The following is a 20,515-nucleotide window of genomic DNA, read 5'->3' on the forward strand; positions in this document are numbered from 1 at the left end:
CCAGAACCAGAATGATCTATATAATGCAAGCTTCCAAGGACTGTAGAATTTTAAATCTTCATAATCCCAAGTGCCTAGCACACTGAGGAGAGGGCACAGGATAGAGAGGGAAGAGAGTGGTTCGGAACTCTTGGTGCACAAACTTCCTTTACCAGGCAACTTTCTGTTCCCCGAAGCACTGAAGAGTTGTGACTTACCCAGGGTCACACAGGATATAACAGATTGGATTTGAACCCAGGTCGTCTTAATTCGGAGACCAGGCTGGCTCTCCACTGCCATGCATTCATTAATGATCGCCTATTGTTCAGAAACTTCTAAACTGGCTCCAAGAGCCAAACGTTATTCCCATTTCGCAGATAGGGAAAAATGAAGTACAGAAGATGGAGGGCAGGCCAACTTTCCCAAAGTTCCTACAGCTAGTCAGGCGGTCCCTTTCGGGTAACTTGATGTGCATGCACTTGCCTCCCTCCCACCCGGGACAAGGTGTAGGGCCACAGCTCTTCTCTGCGCCCCGCCCTAGCTGCGGACAAAGCGGGAGCTCCAGGCTCCGCAGCGAAAGAGAAACTCCACCCCCAACCTCTGGCCAAGTGGCCGGAGAGCAGGCTAGCCCTGGCCGGCGGCCGGAGGCGCAGCTCGGTGCGCACAGCGAGAGCAGCGACGGCGGCTCAGTGAGATCACGGGGGTCCTCCCCCAAGCTCCCGGGCCCGAACCCCAGCCCTCGGTGCGCTACACCAGCCCGCCCCTTCCCCCTGCTCTCCCTCCCTTTTCCTTCCCTTTCTCCTCCTCTTCCCTCCCTCCCTCCTCCTCTTCCCTCTCCTCCTTCCTTTCCCTCCTTTTCCCTCCTTCTTGTCTCCTCCTCCCCTTCTTCGTCCCTCCTTCCCTCGACTCCACCCCCTCTCTGCCCTGGACTTCCCTATGACGTCACCGGCGGCGGCAGGCCCCGCCCCCGGTCCCCGGGCGGCCGGCTGCATGACGTCACCAAGGTCCCACCCCTCCTGAGCGAGTTCGGTCCTCGCGTTCATTTCATTCCTCTTCTCATTCCGAACATTCTTAGCATCGCTCGCGCCGCGCCGCCCGAGCCCAAACAGCCGCCGCGGCCGCCGCCGGCTCGCGGGCACCGCTAAGCACTTTTTCAGACTTGATTAAATCCTGCGGGCAGCTCTGGGCAGCTGGGCCCGGGCAGCCTCTCATGCAGTGAAACCCACAAAAATAGCCGGCAGGAAAAGACCCCGGCCGCGCAGCCCCGGGGAGCCGAGGGTGCGGGGGAGCGGGCACCGGGGAGCAGAGCAGAGTGGAGCCGGGCTGGGGCCGGGGCTGGCAGAGAGGGACGGCCGGGCCAGCCAGGAGAGGTGGAGAAGTGGGGGCGGCCAGGGCCGGGGCCGGGGGCTGGGGCCGGGCCGGACCGGGCCAGGCCAGGGGGGGTGGGAGAGACACCGGAGAGTGCGAGTAGCGCCCGGCGCGCGCGGCCAAGAAGTTTGCAATTGAATTGCAAGAACCTGGAGGTGTTTTTGCAAAGGTGGAGTGGAAGGTAAGTTTCTGCTGGGGGTGGTGGTGGTGGATGCTGCTCCGCAGGGACCCTTGCACGAGCGGCACCCCGTCTTTCCTTTCTCCCTCCTGAGCTCTATCTGTCTGCTTTGTGTGTGGCGGGCGGGCGGGCCGGCCGGCGGGCAGCGGGCGCGGGGCGGGGGATGGGGGGGGGGTCTCCTGTTATTTTCCCGTGGCCTCCCTTCTCCGGGCCGCTGACCCTCCTCCTCCTTCTCCTCCCCTTCCCCTCCCCCGGGCCCCCTGCAGGTGACCCGGGCGCGCGGCTGGGGGGGTGGGGGGAGGCGCGAGACGGGGAAGGTGTAGAGCGTGGTCGGTCCGTCTGTCCGCGGGCTGGGCTGAGCTGAGTTGAGCCGGGGTGTGGGGAGGGACCCGAGCAGAAAAGGCGAGAGAGTGCGAGCCTGGCAAGTTGTTGAAATGGAGTTTTGCTGTGGAGTGTGAAGCCGGCGCTGCAACAGGCGGCTGCTCGCGTTCCAGCCCTGCTCCTCCTGCGGCTGCTTTCCCTGACTCAGTGTTTCTCACTTAGCCTCACACACACATGCACACAGACACACACACACACACAGCTCTCGTTCTCTCCCTCACCCCCTCCCTTTTCGCTTACACATACACACACAGAGACACACACAGACACACACACAACACACACACAAGCGCGCCACACACGCACGAAACCTTGGACATTTTTCACATTTTTCGCCAAGAAGGAAGAAGTTAGTAGGAGCGAGCAGCCGCCACCGCCGCCTGCAGCAGCCCTGGCCCGGCCCCGGCCCTAGCCCCGGCGGCGGCAGCAGCGCCCAGCCAGCCTGACATGAGCCCGGCCCGCGCAGCCCGGTGCCCTGAAAACGCCCGCCTCTGAAATCCAGCAGCAGACAGCCAGCCAGCCAGGCAGACAGACCTCGGGCTCCCGGGCTGTTTCTGAGAGTGCTGCTGTTTGGGGGACTTGGGGGGCTTCTGAAAGATGAAAGAAGGCATGTTCTTTTCTGCTGCTCCTCTAGGACTGCTGCTGCCGCCGCCGCCGCTGCTTAATTGCACATTCAAGTGGAAAATTTTCGGGAGTCAGCAGAAACATTGTGTCCCAAAAAGACTAAGTCGCAGTTACCACCAAACCCAGGAGGAGATTCTCCCTGGAAAACTTCCCTTCGGTAGGAAACCTGGGGGTTATTTGTTTGTTTACTGACCCAGAAAAGATCCAGAGGAGAAAACCGGAGCGGGTTGTTGTTACAGCCTTTGTTCGACTGTGTTAAGCCTGGTTTCCCAAAGTCCTGCCATACTCTTTAAAGGGAGTAAGAAGTTCTTAAGAATCCTTTCCTTTTCTTTGCCGGGGTTTTCTTTGCTTTATTTTTCTTGAGGCGGAGCAACATTTTATGTAGCAGAAAAACACCGGGGGCTGACTCAGACCGCTTTTAAAAATACAGATCACGATTTTTATTTCTATTAGTATTTTCAAAAAATGTTTTAAGTTGCATAGTGTTACTGTATAAAAACATTTATGAAACAATGAAATACCAGCCACCACCATTTCTCTGGAGACTTGTTAACTTATTAGAAGCAAGTGGCTGCCTTTGATTTGCAGAAATGAAAATTGACCTCAGTAAGTACTGGAAACTTAGAGACCAGTTACTCTGCCTATAAAAAGGCCGGCCATGCATTTAAAAACAAAAACAAAACTACCTTGGGAGGAAGAAGTCCAGAAATGAAAGAGCAGCCATCAAGCCTTTTCAGATTTCGTTGCATTTTTTTTTTTATTAAAAAAGTGCTACAGGTTGGAAATACAGCCTGTTGCACAGAAACTACAGTGTCACTTATTCCCCAGCTCAGGTTAACCACATGACTCCTTTCTTTTTTTTTTCTCTCTTCCTGATTTTTTTTTCTTTGAACTGTAGGCTAGTTGCTGTTTCAGGGGTGCTAAGTGCAGGTGGTTACCTGAATAAACAAGAATTACAGTTCTGTACTGAATAAGTACATTTTAGGCAGGATGTTTTGACATTCTACAGCATGGCAAAATGTATAAATCTATACACAACCTGAAATAATATTTCATGGAAATATTCAACTGAATATGGCATCCTTACAACGATCTGTTAAAGTAGTAATTGGGTGTCAGTCAGAATTTTTTTTTTTCCTGCTGATTCTTAGATTTAAAATGGCTCCCTGAAGGATTTTCGTAGCAAATTGTCATTTCTAGAAATAGCTAGGAAATACTTTTATTAGGTCTTTGGGCAGGATTACCAGCAAGGGCTAACTCTCCTTAAAAATGGGTGCCAGGCAGGAAACTTGGGGAAAAAATCCCTTCCCCTTCAGAAAGAAATGCTAGAACTAATTAAAAAGTGACTCCTGAACTCCTAAGTGGGTTGATTAGTCTTTGTAAACTGAATAATTTTGAAGGGAAAGGCTTCATTTTTTTTTTTCTAATCTATGTATCTCCAAGAGTGGTCCTAGATTTTCTCTAATGTTTTCTTCTAATGTATTTGTTGTATTGTGGTAAATAATAGCTGATTCAGAAATTAAGTGCCAGAGGAATATTTATTGTTTCTTGATAGTATGTGAGTACCCAGACCTAAGTCATTTTTGTTACAAGAGCTCTATTTTGACTGATAATTTGGATGGAATATCAGAATATTTTGTTTTCATTCTTGATTTTTGTCCTTTTAATTGGAAAAGCACCCCGAAGAACCGCAGGAGTGCAGGGGAAAGCTTTGTGCTTAGTTCTTGACCAGTGTGTGTGATGCTCTACAAGTCCCTGAAATTGAGTGCTAGCTACACAAGAAAATGAGAGATGTTGATTTTGATGTTTTTGACCTTACCAAAAAAAAAATCCTCATATCTGTTTAATGAAATGTATCCTAAAGTTGGGGGTGGGGAGAAATGCTCACTTAACTGTGAAATAGACTTGAAAGTGAATCTTAAATTTGAAAGAATGAATTCTGTTGAGAGAGAGCTTTTGCTGGAGAGCTATTGACTAGAGGAGAGGGGTTGGTTAGCAGAGAGGAGGTCAGGGAGGGTCCTGGGTTCAATTTAAAGATTTTGTTCTCCTTTCACTGACAGGATAATGTACCTATTTGTAGTTTTACTCTGGAGATTCTGAATGTATGTTTCTTAGTCTTTCTTTTTTTCTTTTTTTTTTTAAGAAGTAGAGTGACATTAAGAAAAAATTAATTTTTGAACTATTTGACCCTCTGTCTCAGTTTTACAGAAACTGCTTTTTAACAGTGCAGAGCAGCTGCAAATAGAAAAAAAAAAACCCCAACATTTTTTAATGAAATAATTATGGGTGAAATTTTGAAAGTAGGAGACAATTGTAGTTTATAATAGCAAAGATGATATTGTAGTCATATATTTTCAGGAGAAGTAACCCAAACCAGTTGTTGAATTTAGGCCTCTAAGTGTAAAGATTTTTAAAAATATTATTAGATGCAGGAGTCATACCTTCAGAGTTTTCTCCCTTTAGAGATTATATGCTTCTTTAATGCATTTGGATGTAAAGGGGAGACGTCATCTATTCTGATTACTTTTCATCTCAATTTTAACCGTTAGGTTAATTATACTGCCCTTAAGTGGAAATTGAAATGTAGTTGATCTTCTGGGTTTGTACAAATATACGAGAGTGGTAATAACCACTTTCATTGTAGAATGTCTGTAGCTCATCTTCAAGCTGGAAATCTTTTGGACCTATTCTTGGACCAGATTAGCAGGAAGAAAAAAAAGCCCTGAGGAGGAAAAGGTTTGCAGAGAACTCCTATCAGTTCCTGGTAAAACTTGGAGAGCTTTACCCCCAGGAGAGCTGGAAAGTTGGAGCCCCGACTGTCTAAAGATACGTTGTGCATTGTCTCCAGCTAGGTCTTGTTCACCACATGCAGTTTATTTAATAGAAGTGGTTGGTTTCATTGGGCATATCACTGGATTCTGAAAGCAGTATTATAAATTGATTCACTTTTTGACAAGTTCAGGCTAATTCGGTAAACCTAAGAAGTGTCTGTGTTGATGATTGATGAAAGGACCTGGGGATGATTTAAAAGTTGAGTTGGGGTTCATGCAACTAAAATAGTATTAAAATTATAGGCCAGGCTTTCTTTGAACTTACATTAATACAGTATTTTCATCTTGAGCTTTCACAAAGTTGATAAAATCAAGTGACCCACTTGAACCTCTTCTTTTTATGGTGGCCACAACGTTTGATTTTTTTTTTTTTGGTATAGTTTTTAAAAATTGGCCAATTTAGTCCCCATTCTTACTATTAGTCATTTTTTTTTCCAACTTAGTATATAGTTTGTAGCAGTAAATTTCTTGTTCTTTAAATTCTTTGATTTTTAAAACATGCTATCAGTTTTAGAGTGTGTTGTGAGAGCCTGGATTAACTCCTGAGACCTCTCATCAGAATCTCTAATGTTCTGGATACGTACCACCATCTTTGTCCAGTACTACCTGAAGTCAGAGTGGCAGCTTATAGATTTCTCAGACTCTTTTGGACTTTGTGCTAGTAACAAGATTAGTTGCTTCTGAACATTAAAAAGAATGCTTGTTGGGAGAGTAACTTTCTGGCTCCGGACAGAGCTTTTCTTTGTTCTCTGTGTTCTAACGTGGGGGATATGGGGATGGGTTCTCCAGAAATGCCTTGGACGGTCCGGGAAACTTTGCAGACTGGCAGATTGTTTCTTTGGACGGGCTTAAGGCCACAGGGCCCTTGAGGATCTGCTGTTGTCCCGGCCAGGGCATCCTCACTCTCCCTTAGCCTTTGTCTCTCCTTTTTTGCCTGTCCTGGCTCTCCCAAGGTTTAGTATTCTTACCCTTCTCTTGAAGCTGGCTGCTTTTTGTCGTTTTACTAGATCTTCCTCTGTAGTTTTAGTTAGAATGGCTTCTTCCTGAGACAGGGAATGAATTTCAAAGAAGAAAGAGAGAGCTGGCTGCAGTCATTGTGATTTAGAATCCCAGTCGGTAGCCTGCTGCAGGATTCGGATTGCCGGTAGGTATTTGACAAAGTTTAGACTTTTGTGTAAAGTGACTTAAACATTGTTGACTGAGTGTAAAACAATGTCAGGGCTGTTGTTTTTACAGAGATATAAACTGAAAAACTACTGCTAATGGTGGGAAATGTTAATTATGTGAGAACATATTGAACTTATATTCTCTGGCATGAACTTTTTAAAATGCATCAACTGCTTTTTTTTTATAGGCACAGCTTTCTAATTATCATAATTCAGTACAGCTCTGCCTTTGGATGGAATTCAAGTGAAATCTCAACTTAACATGAAAGGGATCTTTTTTTTTTTTTTAAACCGAGAATGTTCACAAAAATTGGAAAGCTCATCAGAGAGTTGTTATACTTAGGTGGGGGTAGCTGGGGAAAATAGCATGTGTGCCCCTCTGTGCTAGGTGGGGGTAACTGGGGAAAATAGCATGTGTGCCCCTCTGTGCCCATTCAGCCAGCCACCACTGAGGCTGAGAAGCATAGGTATTGGATTTTCTCATCTCACAACACATTTTTTTCCCCTCTTCTCAGTGCCACAGGCTGATGAACACAGTATTGCAAACTAGTGGCCTCCTTTCTTTTTGCCATTCCTGAAATAGTAAATTAGATAAATAGATTAGCATATTATTACCATCTGTTAATAGTGCCTGAAAAGATGGTAAGGAACAAAAATTGAGGCGATCCTGTTGGATTCACTTGATAAAAGCATATGTTTTCTTTGCTACTGACTCCTGCATTTAGAAGTTGGCTTGGTTTGCTGTTCTTCACACCTTACTCTTATGGCATTTGACTAAGTCGGGTTCCAATTCTCTGGTCTTCAGACCCTTCTTCGTGGTGCTTTTTTTCTACTTCATTTAAACTTGGAATAAATAAACACACACTGAATCACTAAAAATTCTGTCCAAACATTAACCCTTTAGTGGGCTCAGATTTTAAGTTTTGAGAAAGGACAGCTTGACTTTTAACCCCGATGTATACACCCATAAGGCATCACAGAAATGCAGAGAAAATCCGTGGAAACAAAATGACTTCATTTGTTCTGGCTTAGGAACCAAATTCACTTCCCTGGTGGTGAAATAAAAGGAGCCAAGTGTTTTAAATAGCCACTCCCCAAGGCCCGCCCCACCCACCCGCCTGCCTGCCTTCCCCAGTGTTTGGAGAAAAGCTCATTGTCTGCTTCAGAGCTGCCTCTCGTAAACCTCCCCCATCAGGCAGCTCCATTTCTGAAGTTGACATCTGGTTCACTCTTTGTTCACCTGATACACACAGAGTCCACATATCTACACTACGTCTGTGTGTATGATGGGTTTTGAAAAGGGGGTGGGCGGCATATATCAAAGTGGAGGCCAGAGCATAAGTAAAAATGCAAATTTAGGTGAGGCACTGCCCTGGCGCTCTCAAATTGGGCTTTCTGGCCGGCAGTAGTGTGGTGGCCTTTTGTTGTAGAAGCAACAGGCAGAAGTTTGTGGCACCATATGGCTGGGATGTTCTTCTGATAAGCTATCTTCAGATTGAGCTTATCTGCAGGGTATTTTTTTGATGTGGGCTCCTTTGGAGAAAGCCCATCACTCATTCCTACCTTGGGATTCCCAAACTCTTGAGAGTAGCCTTTTCCGGTGGGCAATCTTCTTTGCCCCTCCTCTCTTCCTTTTAAATTCAGAGGCTAGGAGAAAACAGCAGTGAGATTTTCTAATGATCTAGCTTACACTTTTAGTCCCTGGGGGCACTGAGGCAATGGCGAGCCCATCTGAGAGCACCCTCCCCCTAAAAGATTCACCTGCCGCTTAGAGTCAACCAGTATACAATTTCTTTTGAACAAATGAAAAAAAAATTCTTTGAAACAAAGTGTTTTAATTTAGTTTTCTGTTAAAGATAAATGTCAGCGTTATTCTTTTAAATTGTGGGGAAGGTGCTGATTTTGATTTGGAGGTCAGGAATAGAGAGAACTTGGTCAGGACCAAGAATTGTTGTTCAAAGGGGAATTGCCCCCGAACCTAGCTGCTTCTTTGACTAATGGACCCACAGCTTGTGGCATGAAAACAGCAAAGGACTTCCTTGGGCTTGAACTTAGCCAGAGGAAGGCTCAGCCTGATGGCTTTTTGGGTGAAGGACAGTGCCCTTGTCCTTCTTTGTGTCTCTCCTTAAGGTATTAGTTCTCCCACCTTCCTATCTATAGAAAGAGTGATTACTCTTCAGTTCTCTTTACCCTCCCTACTGAAAAGTTCCCCCTCTCACCCTAACTGTTCCCTAAGGAGGGAGGTGGAAGGAAGGGGTTAGGGAGTATATGACCTCTATCTCTTTCTGATTATTATCCCTTCCTTTTAATTGGGCATTCACAGCAGCTCCGGCAGACTGGAAATGTACTTTCCAGAACATAAAATTGTACCACAATAGAAATTTTGTGTGTGAATTTTATCTGTGGTTGTCCAGTGGACCACCTATATCCTGAATCTTTATGGAATAACTCTCTTGGTCAGATTGAAAAATATGCCCCTGATCTCCACTTGGGAATAATGCAGTGCCAGTTGTAAGACGAACAGGATTTGCTATCCTTTTGCCTGGCATAAGTGGTTCTTCACCCACTCTTTGGGCGTGGGTGGGGAGCTGTGATCTATGAGTATGAGGCCAGCTGTCAGCCAGAGCTTTTAGGGAGGTGCTTAGAGTGCCAAGTCCTTGTCTGGATGCCCTCAGTGATCACACAGGGATGGCATTGCAAAGGGGATGTTTGGGTAGGCCAAGGCCAGCTGCTATCTATCCCTCACCACCCTCCCGTACCCTTCTCCTCCCTTTCCTTCCTGTTTTGGCACTGCCATGAGCCTGGTGGTTCTCAGTCTTGTGTAGCTCCGTGACACCCACCTAGCTCACCTCACATGCCCTTCTTGAAGAGAGAGAGCCAAGCAGGTGATTCAGAAAAGGCCAACAAGGTCATCTGGGAAACACAGAGAACACACACGTGATAGAGAGGGAATTAGAGCTCAGGGACAGGTGAGGAAATAGAGAACACCTCACCCCTGTAATTAATATACCTTCAGATCCTATGGTCTGGAAGTAACTTGTAGACTTGACTGACAAACCAACGTTGGTAATTTTTGAAGAATTAAAGATGACCAACTAATTGTGCTGATTTAAAAAAAAATGTATTTCGGATAGTATACAGACTTGATAAACATTCCTAGGATCATAGAATTTGGTGCTAGAAAGCCTCTTGGAGGTCATCTCATCCAGTCCCTTTGTTTGCTGATATGGTAAACTGAGGCCAAGTGGTTTGCCAGAGATCACCCAGTTCTGTTACTAAGTGGCAGAACTGAGACTCAAATCCAGGCTGTTCGGTTACAAACCCAGGATATTTCCGCTGGAGCTTGTCACCTCCCTTAGGGTTGAATCCCCAGCCAAGTTCTAGAAAAGGTTATTAAACAAATGGTTTTGTGAGCATTTTGAAGAGAAGGAGGTGATCACTAGGAGCAAACACGGATTCATGAAGAATAAGCCATGACAAACTCTAACTTCATTTGAAAGGATTGGCGGATCAGGGAGATTATTCCACAAGTATTGTATCAGGAAGGTGTGTCATATTATCTCCTTACATCATTGTGGGAAAGATAGAAAGTAATGGTAAGTTGAATGACAAGATCGGTCGATTCCTAGGTAATTGAACAACCTCAGGCAATACATATTAATAATGTATTGGTCTCTAGACCTGATCTTTTACTTAGCTCTAGATTTCCATGTTCACCCAGACTTTTTGCAAGCACCCCAGAATCAACTTCTAAACTATATGACTTCATAAACTCCTACTCTCCTTGACTTCATTCTTTCTGTGGCACCATGATTCACCCAGAGGACCTGATTTTAATCCTGACTTTTTAATTTATTATCTTTGTGTCCTTGTGCCACCTCTCTGGCACTTAATTTTCTCATTTGTAAAATGGGAGAGCTGGACTGTATGACCTAAGGGCCTCTCTTAGCTGTGATATTTTGACTGTTGTCTCCCCTTCCCTTCTGATATCCAGTCACTTACTAAACATTGTAGATTCCATCTCTGCAATATCTCTTGCACTTGTCCCCGCCTCTCCATTTTAGGGCAGCCTAGATGGCATAGTAGCTAAAGTGCCAGGCCTGGAGTTAGGAAGACCTGAGTTCGGATCCAGCCTCAGACACTAGCTGTGTGACCCTGGCCAAGTCACTCAACCCTGTTTGCCTCAGTTTCCCCATCTATAAAATGAGCTGGAGAAGGAAATGGCAAACCCCTCTAGTATCTCTGCCAAGAAAACCCCAAATGGTATAACAGAGAGTCAGTCATGACTGAATAACAACTCAATTCTAACAACCACCATCTCGTTACCACCTACCCATGTTATCTTAAAAGCCTCCTAGCATCTTATTTTATTACCATTACTCTACCTCCCCTTTCATACATCAATGAAATGTCTTTTGTACAACTACTAGAATAATTTTTCTTATGTATTTGGTCATGTCACTCTTCCAGAATTTTCTGTTTGCCTTGCTGGTTTGAACTTTATGCAGATGGTATTTTCCTTGACATTCAAGTCATACACAATCTTGCCTCTGCCCTACTCCCTTTCCAGCCTTCTTTCTGATTACCATCCTCACCCTGCCTCCTGTAACACCCTCTACTCAAACTAAGCTGTACTGGCTTTCCTCTCTTTCTGGAGAGGGGGGAGGGAATCAATCCAAATGAAAAAAACCCACACACTGACTTCTACCCCACCTGCCCCCTTTCTTTTTACTTCCTAAGTATCTTCTTGGTAGGCTTTTCCTTAGATTATACTGGCCTCTTGCAGTCAACAAGCAGGAAACTGTTCTAGGTGCTGGGGAAACAATGACAAAAATGAATGGTCTCTGGACTCAAGGAGTATACATATTTTCAGGTCCATGAACACAAACATTTGATGCATTTACACATGTCTAGGGACTCATAGTGGGTAAGTGTCTGAGGCAGCACATGGGTCTTCCAATCTCCTGTCTCATGCCAGTCCCTGATTGAAGGGAGGCAGAATGCTCCTTAGATAGGGGGTATTATTCACAATTTGGGTAATAAATTCTAAATGAAAGATGGAACTCTGCATCAACATTCTGTGCTCATAGTTTAGGGATTGGGTAGGAGAAGAGGAAGGTGCTGTATGTAAACAATGAACTACTGTGTCCTAAATCCAACCCATATCTAGTAGGGCTTGATACAGTTAAATCCAACCCACATCTAGTAGGGCTCAATACAGTTACATTTCATCTTGTTAGCTTTGACCCACTCTACTAGTCTTTGAAGCTTTTTGGGGCATCTTGATTTTTTTAAATCCAATATCTTTCTTCTAACTTTGTTAAAACAATGTCACCTCTGTGTTGTAGGTTTTTCATAAATTATCCATAAATTGTTGAGCAAATTCAGTTAGGTTCACAATTAATTACCTGCTCTTTGGAAGACTTCAAAAGAAAAAAAATAATGCCCTGCCCTCAGTGAGCTTGCAGTCTAATGGATGTATGAAACATAAACAAGAGTAAGGTAGGATGAACGAAGGACAGAGCAGATTTCTAGGCAGTACACTTGAGAATTTTGAAGAGGTAATAATCAGGGTATAGGAGTTTTGCCAATGATACAGAACTTTCATGTAGTGGATGAAGATTGTCGTGAAACTAGGTGGCACAGTGGTTGAGTGCTGGGTCTGTAGTCAGGGATACTCATCTTTGTAAGTTCAAATCCTGCCTCAGGTGCTTAGTAGCTGTGTGACCCTGGGCAAGTCACGGCACCCTTGTTTACCTCGGTTTGCTAATCTGTCAAATGAGCCAGGGAAGGAAATGAGAAACCACTCCAGGATCTTTGCCAAGAAAACCCCAAATGGGGTCACAAAGAATAAGACAGGACTGAAAAGGACTCAGTAACAACAAAATTGTCATGCAAAAAAAAAAAAAGATATTGACAGACTGGAAAGATGGGACGAAACTAGCAAGTTAGAATTTAACCTGCATTTAGAATGAAAAAGATCAACTTTACCAGAATAGTGAGGGGGAGGCGGTCATCCACTAAGCAGTTATGTACAAATGCATTCATGTCAAAAAGGCCTAGGTGTGGTAGTTGATTCACAAACTCAGTATGAGTCAACAGGGTAATATGGCAGCCAAAAATAGTTAATATGACCTTAGGCTGCATTAATAGAAATAGAGAGCTTTACACATAATAGTTGCTTAATAAATGGTTAATGAATGGATGCATGAATTGAATAGATGGTGTTCTAATTATGAGAAAGACTAGCCCCACTGTACTTTGTACTGGTCCTACCACTTTCATTGTTTTCAATTCTGGACAATATGTTAAAGGTGGATATTGATCATCTGGAGTTAAAAGTAACCAAAGACACCAGGAAGACTTGGAAACCTTGCCGTATGAAGTAGATTTGATTAGCCTGAAGAAGAAAAGACCTGATGATAGATAGTTCTGCTCTGCAATTTGAAAGGCTGTTACATGGTGGGAGGATTGGATTTCCATTTTGTTGTACCAGGGAGGAGAAGTAGGACCAGTTTGAATAGAAGTTTCACAGAGGTTGACTTCTGATGAATAGAAAACATTTCCTGAGAAATAGGATTGCCTAATGATGGAATGGGCTGCTGCCTGATGGTGTGAGCTTGGGTTACTTGGAATGTTCAGCTGGAGGCTAGATAAGGACCTGTCAGGGATGTAAAAGAGTAAAGGTATCAGAACCTCAGCCTTCAAAACTCTGGAGGGCATCTGAACCAGATGAAATGTAGTTGGGGAATGGTTAACAAAATAAATAAAAATACACTGAAATATAGATAATGTTCATTTGTGGTTTTCTAAGTCAATATGTGGCCTCCTGGGATCCATATCTATTTGAATCAACACTACTGTGCTAGGGGACTTCTTAGTCTTCTCCAGCCGTCCTTATAGAAGTCCAAGAAAATGAATTCACCTGCTGCTGCTGCCCATGATATTGAATACCAGTGCTGGACTAAAAACTTGCAGTTGTGTATAAATAACTGAACCTTGTTAAAAACCATGACAAAATGCCTATTCCCCCTCCCGCCCCCCCCCTTACCTTTAAAATAATCAGGATTTACTCACAAGAATATGCATTAATTGAGGTTTAGCTGGGATCTGTGATTTCTTCCCTGAGGGAACTCCTTTTACCTCTCCTAGAATTTAGTAGATAAAAAGTTTTAGTTGTTTGAGACTCAAAAGTGCTAGTCCACTTGACCTTGGTCATTTTGCTGGTGTCTGGGGATTTTTGAGTCCCGACTTTCCTGACTATTATACTTTGCAATCTCTCTACACATTGAATATACTCTAAGGCATTCTCAGTAGATTGGCCATTGACCGTTAGGGCCAGTAGAGAGCCATAGCTAAGAGATCAGGCATATAGCGTAGGAAAGATATAATAAAGTGGCCTAAAGACAAATCACTTAACCTCTCTGGACTTCCCTTTCCTCACCTGTAAAATAAGAAGGAAGGAGGACCTTTAAGGTCCCTTGTAGCTATGAATCTGAGATGTCAAAGCAGACTGAGCTTCCCAAGATAATTCAGTTGCACTCTGGATTGTAGTGACCGAGTCCCATGGTCCTCAGAGCAAGTACCTGAGTGGGAGAATTTCAAATGAGCTCTGTTGTGGTCTTTCTGAGGCGGTGAAAGTAGCCGAGTGGTACTTCCAAAGGACCAGGTGAAGCCCTGGAAATCATTTAGCCTGTTTACTTTGGGACCTCCCTTTCTTCTTGTTAGTCACATGATCCTGTAATTTTTCTCTTCATGGCCTTTTCAGTTTCTGATGAGCTCTTCAAAACAGAGGTGCCTGGAGTGCAACATTTAAACATTGGCTCATTTGCCTTTGAATGATTGGGGGAGAAAGAGGAATTTTTTCTCCCCTTCAAATTATGAAGGTTTTACAGACACCTAGGGGAAATTTTAGACTTTGGAGATTTTATTTTAGAGCCTGAAGAAATCCTCAGTTTTCCTGCTTGTCAGTCATCCCTGTGGTCTATTGGCTTATCACTGTTCTTTGCTAGACCAGGTTATGTCCCTAGACCTTATGTGTGTTTGTACTGGTGTACTTAAATATGGGGTAAAAAGGTTTTAAAAGTTATTTTAGGACTTTCTGATTCTTGGTGGTTTCTTTGGGCACCACTATTGGCTTAGGTATTTTGAGTCCTTATTACAAAAATCATGTGCTAAGAGTAGTGTGTATAAAGAGGAAGGAATGGAATAAACATTAAAACATTACAATAAACACACCTACTATGTGCCGGTCACTATTTAAGCAATATTATCTCACTTGATCCTCACAGCAGCCCTGTAAGGTAGGTTCTGTTGTTATCCCCATCTTATAATTGAGGAAACTGAGGCAAACAGATGGGAAGTGAGTCATACCACTAGGAAATGTCTGAGTCTGTATTTGAACTCAGGTCTTCCAGACTCTAGACTTAGTGACTTTAGCTGCCTGAAAGCAATGTAATAAGCAAGGGTAAATTGGTACAGGAAAGGTAATGACTGAAGTGACGATTCTTTTTGTTCTATGTGGTTTGTAATATAAAGTGATATAAAGAAAAATGAGAATCATGTTCTAAAGTCCAGAATGGTTTAAGTAAATCATCCTGGAAGTTGAGACCTGAGTTCCAGTCTCTGCATGACCTTATTTTAGTGTGATTTTTTGCACCATGAATCGAAAAAGTCCTTCGTAGGGATATTTAAAGTTCCTTTCTGAGTTCTTCTTTTATGAGGCAAATAATGGAGCCCATGCTTCTTTTAGTAAGTCTCAGTTTAAAAGCTTGAGGCAACAGTAGGCTGAGGAAGATGGAGTTATCTTTAGTGATGTATGTGAAGGACCTCGAGTCTAAGCTGAGTGAGGCTGGAAGAGATGCTATAGTTTCTCTTCTAGCTGGGTGAACCTGGGCAAGTCAATATCTCTGGGTCTCAGTTTTTAGAGCTTTTTAACCTTTTTAGACAATCTGGTGTAGTTTATAGACCCCCCCCCTTCTTAAAATAATATGTTTACAGGCATAAAATAATACATAAAATTGCAGAGGAAACCAATCATATTGGAATAGTCATCAAAACAGATTTGAGAAACAAACCCGGAAATGAATTCATAGACCTCAAGGTAAGAACCCTTGACCTAGATGGTCCCTTGAGGTGTCTTCCCCCCCCCCCCCCCCATAAATGAATTTGATTCCTTGGTATCAACTCTGAGTTCTAAGCTGCTAATTACCCGTGACTTTGGGTGAATCATTTACTGTCTCTGGCCCTGGGTGTATAAACACATTTGGAAGATGACCTGATAGAGGTCTCCTCTTAACTTTTTGTTTAAAAACTGATTGGATCAGTTCTTTCTCTGGGGGAACTTTCTGGAAGGGTACAACCTAGATGAACCTGTGCAGCCTGCCCAGTTGCTACCCAAAGCAAGGATTTGCATAATCCTTGAGGGGGTTTTTGAATCTTTGTTTTATCTTTTCTTCATGAGGAGGGACAAACACAATCTAATATCTACTGTTCTCTACTTTTCTCCCTAACCCCATTTGATCCTCTCTACTCTGGTGTTACTGAGGAGAGGAGAGGATTCAGCTCTCCTAAATGCCTGGTGAGTTTGGGGTTCTGCTAGGACTCTTCATGTCCTATTTTTGAGGGTGCCTGTGGTGCCATGGCAGACCAAAATCTCCCCAAGTCTCTGCAGCAGTCAGGGCACCAAGTTTTGGAGATCTGCAGGGCCTGGTTCAGGAAGAAGTCATTTCCAATCTACTCGTGGATCTGGGGTAGGAATGTAAGACCCAGTCTTGGCTACCCTGCCAGCAAGTGGTCCCATTTCTATCTCTCCTTCCTTCACCCCCCATTTCTAGAGCCTCACTGAAGTTAGGAACCAGACACTAGGCTATCTCCTCTTCTGTATGAGATAGAGTAATTGTTCTTCACTGGGGGGCCCAGTTTGGGGGCCTCAGTTGGAATCAGCCTTGGTCATTTCTCTGTAGCCAGTGCTGTGGGAAGCCCAGAAGACCAAGAAGGGGGCTTAGTCATATACTCACACACACATCTGAGACTCCTGCCCCTTTGATTGTTTTCTCTCCCCCTGGATTTAAAAGGCTGATTTCAGTTGGGAAAGGTGGGGTAATAAGAGGTGAGAGATCAGATCCCCACCATTCTTCTTAGCCTCTTGGCTAATCCCTTTTGGGACCACAGATCCTGCTGTATGTCAGATCAGCCAACTGTCAAATGGAACAACTCCAGTCCCTGCATAGACCTGTACGCTTAGACTCTGAATTCTTCCTTGGCTTTCTGCTCCTCCAATTCCTTATTGCTTTGCTCCCCATATCCCCCCCTCTCCTCCCCTCTGCCTGCCCCCAGTCACATCCTGATGCATCTTCTCTGCTCATATATACCTTCTTTCATCTGTAAAATGGGCGTAATAATCCTACCACCCATCACAGAACTGTTATGGGGAACGAGTAAAAGCGTGCATTGAAACCTCGCAGAGACTATAAAAATGCTAGCTATTATTATGAAGCAGATTCTTGTCTCCTGAGAGAAAAAGGGCTTTGGAGAGAAGGGTACTAGAGGTAGGGAGGAGAGAAGGAGAAACGCCATTTGGGGTTTTATGCTGCCATTGTTTGTTTTGTTTTCCTTCACCATTAGTCCTGTTTCTCTGCCCATGACTCTCACTGCAGTAACTTCTTAAAACCCCTGCCTCACCTTTTTGCATTCCATGCTCCTGTGTTCAAAATCTTGCTAGTCTCGTGCCTTCATATTTGGGCCCCCTTTTGCTAAATCACCCCTTTGGTGGGCTCTTTCTCTTTTCCTGGCTCTTGCTTCTTCTTTCATCTTGTCTCTGGTTGTTAACCACTCCTGACCACACCTATTTACCCTGTTCTGGACTCTTATCAGCCTCCGATTAGCCTCCCCTCCAGCTCACCCAGAAGGACGGCTTTTCTTGTGAAGGTGTCCTGGACTTTCTAAAAGGCACACTGTGCTATCTGGTTCATCATCATCAAGAAATAATGATGATTGCTAACAAGCACCTACCATGTGCTAGTCACTGTGCTGAGCTGCTTACAGTGATTATCTCCTTTGATTCTCACTGTAGCCCTGGAAGGGAGGAGCTGTGATTATCTCCATTTAACTGAAGCTAGGAGGTTAAGTGGTTTGCCCAGTGGCTTGTTATTCAGTCCTTGTCCAACTCTTTGTGACCCCTTGGGGGTTTTCTTGGCAGAGATAGTGGAATGACTTGCCATTTCCTTCTCTAGCTCATTTTATAGATGAGGAAACTGAGGCAAAGAGAGTTAGGTGACTTGCCCAGGATCACACAGCTAGTCAGTATCTGAGGCCAGATGTCAACTCAGGAAAATGATTCTTCCTGATTCCCAGACCAAAGCTCTATCCAGTGCAGGACTAACATATTCTCAGGACAATAAGATTTAGCAGTTTTACAAGTGTTAGCACCTTAAAGTTAGGGAATTATTTTGCATTTTTTTTTACATATTTATTTGTGTTTACATAGTCAACGTTATAGAATGTGAGCCCCTGGAGGTTAGGGACCATTTCTCCTGATATTTTTTGTGGGTTTTAATAAATACAACACTAACAACTGACATTAGTGCTTGTATCAGCAAGCACCCCAAGCGTCCTCAGGGTTTGCTGCCAATACAGGTTCTTGGATCTGCTTTGATAAAGGAAAGCAACTCAAAATGGGTTAACAAGCTTACTTTAATCAGTCAAACATATATCGTTTACCTTGTTCAGGGGAAAAAGGTCAGCACCCTGAACTTCAAAGTATACAGGCAGAATTATCAAGACAGAAACAGATCAAGTAGACAGCTTTCCAAACTGTCCAACCATTACATCCATACCAAATCAACATCTGGGTTTTTCAAAGCTGGGGGGCTCTGGACAACAGCTTCCCAGAATCCAGATCAAATCACGGAACACTTCTCAAAGTGAGCCCCAAAACAAAGCTACACATCAGGGCTTATCTAGCCTTCTCCTGGCTCAGAGAATGTAACAACCTTATTGACCCACTGGCCAATCAAAAAGTATCTACTGAAAAACAAGCCTCCCACCCCAGGCTCCAGGTGCACTTTAGCCTAGGGCCAGGGAAGATCTTCCAAATTTACATTCCCATTACAGGACTGTAAAGTTCACATTGCATATTATTTATCTCATTTGGTCCCCACAACAACCCTGTGAAGTACCATTATTATAATACCCATTATAGAGATGAGGAAACCAAGGATGAGAGGTTTCCTGGGGGTCACATAACTAGTGTCTTTGAGGCCTGTGTTCTCTCTAATACAGATGCAATAACAGATATAATACGCTTTGTAAACTAAGTGCTGGCTATTATTAACCTCACAGCAATTGATTAACAGGCAGGCTATGGGCCTTTCAAGTAAATACTAAGTGTTTAATATATCTGTTGTTGATTTGTGCTGACCAGCATTTCCTCTGCACACTTGGGCTCTTTTTTTCAGTTCTGTTTTGACCAGTCTTTCCAAAACCAACCGTCTCATTGCCCTCAAAGCTATGGAGCACAGTGTTTTTGCCAAGAACAACCTTATCACCTGAATCCTCAACTTCACAGGGTTGTTGTAAGGAAAGGAAATCTTCCAGAGCTCTATGTGCTAGTTATGGGAGCTGCCAGTCTTTGTTAGGATAATTATTATTTGCTTTCCAGAACCACATGGGAACCAGCCTTCCTCTCCATAAGCAGCTCCTCATCTTCTGCCCTGAACCCTGTCTGTTTATCTGATGGCTTCCTTTCTACCCATTTCACAGCCCAGCCTGTCGTGTCCTTTTCCTCCTGGATGGTTTTGTTTTGTCCCCTACTTGTTAAAACAGCTTGCTGATAATCTCCTCTCATTCATGAGAAAAATAGGAGACTAAAAAACCTAGCTGAGCATTCCCCTCTCCCCTTGCTATTAATAATTACTGTATGCCTAGCATTGGATAAGTGTTTATTGAATGATGAAGTGACAAGCCCAGGGTCACACAGCTAGTGTAAGAGGCAGGATATAAACCCAGATATTCTGCTTCCCAGTCCACTGATCCATTTCCTGCCTTCCCTGCTTCTTTTTATGAGTTCAGTGCAAGTCATTGTGGAATTGTAGGGGGAAAGGATGAAACGTTTGAAATTTGGGTTTAGTGTTTGCTGAACTCTTGCAACATCTAATAGGGAGGAAAGACCTGATAGAACTGAAGAAATGTTAAAAGAAGGCAGGGGCTGGAGAAAGGGTTTAAGTCAGTCAGTCCCACAGATTGAATGTCTTTTTTGTGCTAGGCTAAGTGTTGGGAATAAACCAAAATAAACTGGATGAGTTTATGCTCTATTGGGGGAAATACCATGTGAGTATACTTAAGTGGATCTGTGAACTCACTAATTGGAGAGTTTCCTCCTAGGTTAAAGATTGCAGCCTGTCCATGTCCCCCTCCCAGCTACTCCTGTCCATTTTCTCCCAGGAGCTCACCCAAAGGGTCTGCCCAGTATACTGGGAACCCTCCTGATTTTATTGTGACCTTATCTAGGATACCAGTGTGATCTCTGGATTTCATGGCTTTTAACCTGTCATCCTTTGTCTTTGCTTTTGATCAGTCAGTCTTCCTTCCCTTCTGTCATGATTTTTATACCCTTAAACGTGTTAACAATCCTTCATACAAATGGGATAATATGTAAAAATGAGATACTAAATGCAAAGCCCTTTGAAAATCTTAACATTTTGTCAATATTAACTGTTATTACAATGTAAACATATGTAAAGTAAAGAGTTTGCACCCCTTAAAGCCCTGTGGGCTGCTTGGAGGAGTCTGGGTTTGGAGTATCCCCCCCCATGGCCAGCTCTCTGAGCAGGCACTAGCATATAATAGGGATTGTACACACATCGTGAGAAGGCGAGAGATTCCTTATCTTGTTGCCAAACTGCTTAGCTGTCCAGTTTCTATGCAGCATTTAGATGATCCTGGAATGGCACATCTGTTCCAATAAATACTTGTTGAATTGAATTTGC

The 20,515-nt window shown here is 43.9% G+C and overlaps 1 protein-coding gene across 8 annotated transcripts in view; it reads left to right on the top strand.

Moving 5' to 3' along the window:
- TEAD1 (TEA domain transcription factor 1) overlaps positions 1-20,515 on the top strand; it is a 403,944-nt gene that overhangs the window by 99,515 nt on the left and 283,914 nt on the right. For 2 of the 8 annotated variants that reach the window (XM_069091248.1, XM_069091250.1), the window contains exon 1: positions 1,834-2,687. The exons of 1 other annotated variant lie outside the window; for it this stretch is intronic. The gene's annotated coding sequence lies outside the window, so the exon portion shown is untranslated. 5 more of the 8 variants (XM_069091243.1, XM_069091242.1, XM_069091251.1 and 2 more) reach the window with 5 other exon arrangements.

Source organism: Petaurus breviceps, unplaced genomic scaffold, assembly GCF_028583685.1.
Source record: "Petaurus breviceps papuanus isolate PSGF00001 unplaced genomic scaffold, PetGlider_PUasm1.0 188, whole genome shotgun sequence".
Classification (NCBI taxonomy): domain Eukaryota; kingdom Metazoa; phylum Chordata; class Mammalia; order Diprotodontia; family Petauridae; genus Petaurus; species Petaurus breviceps.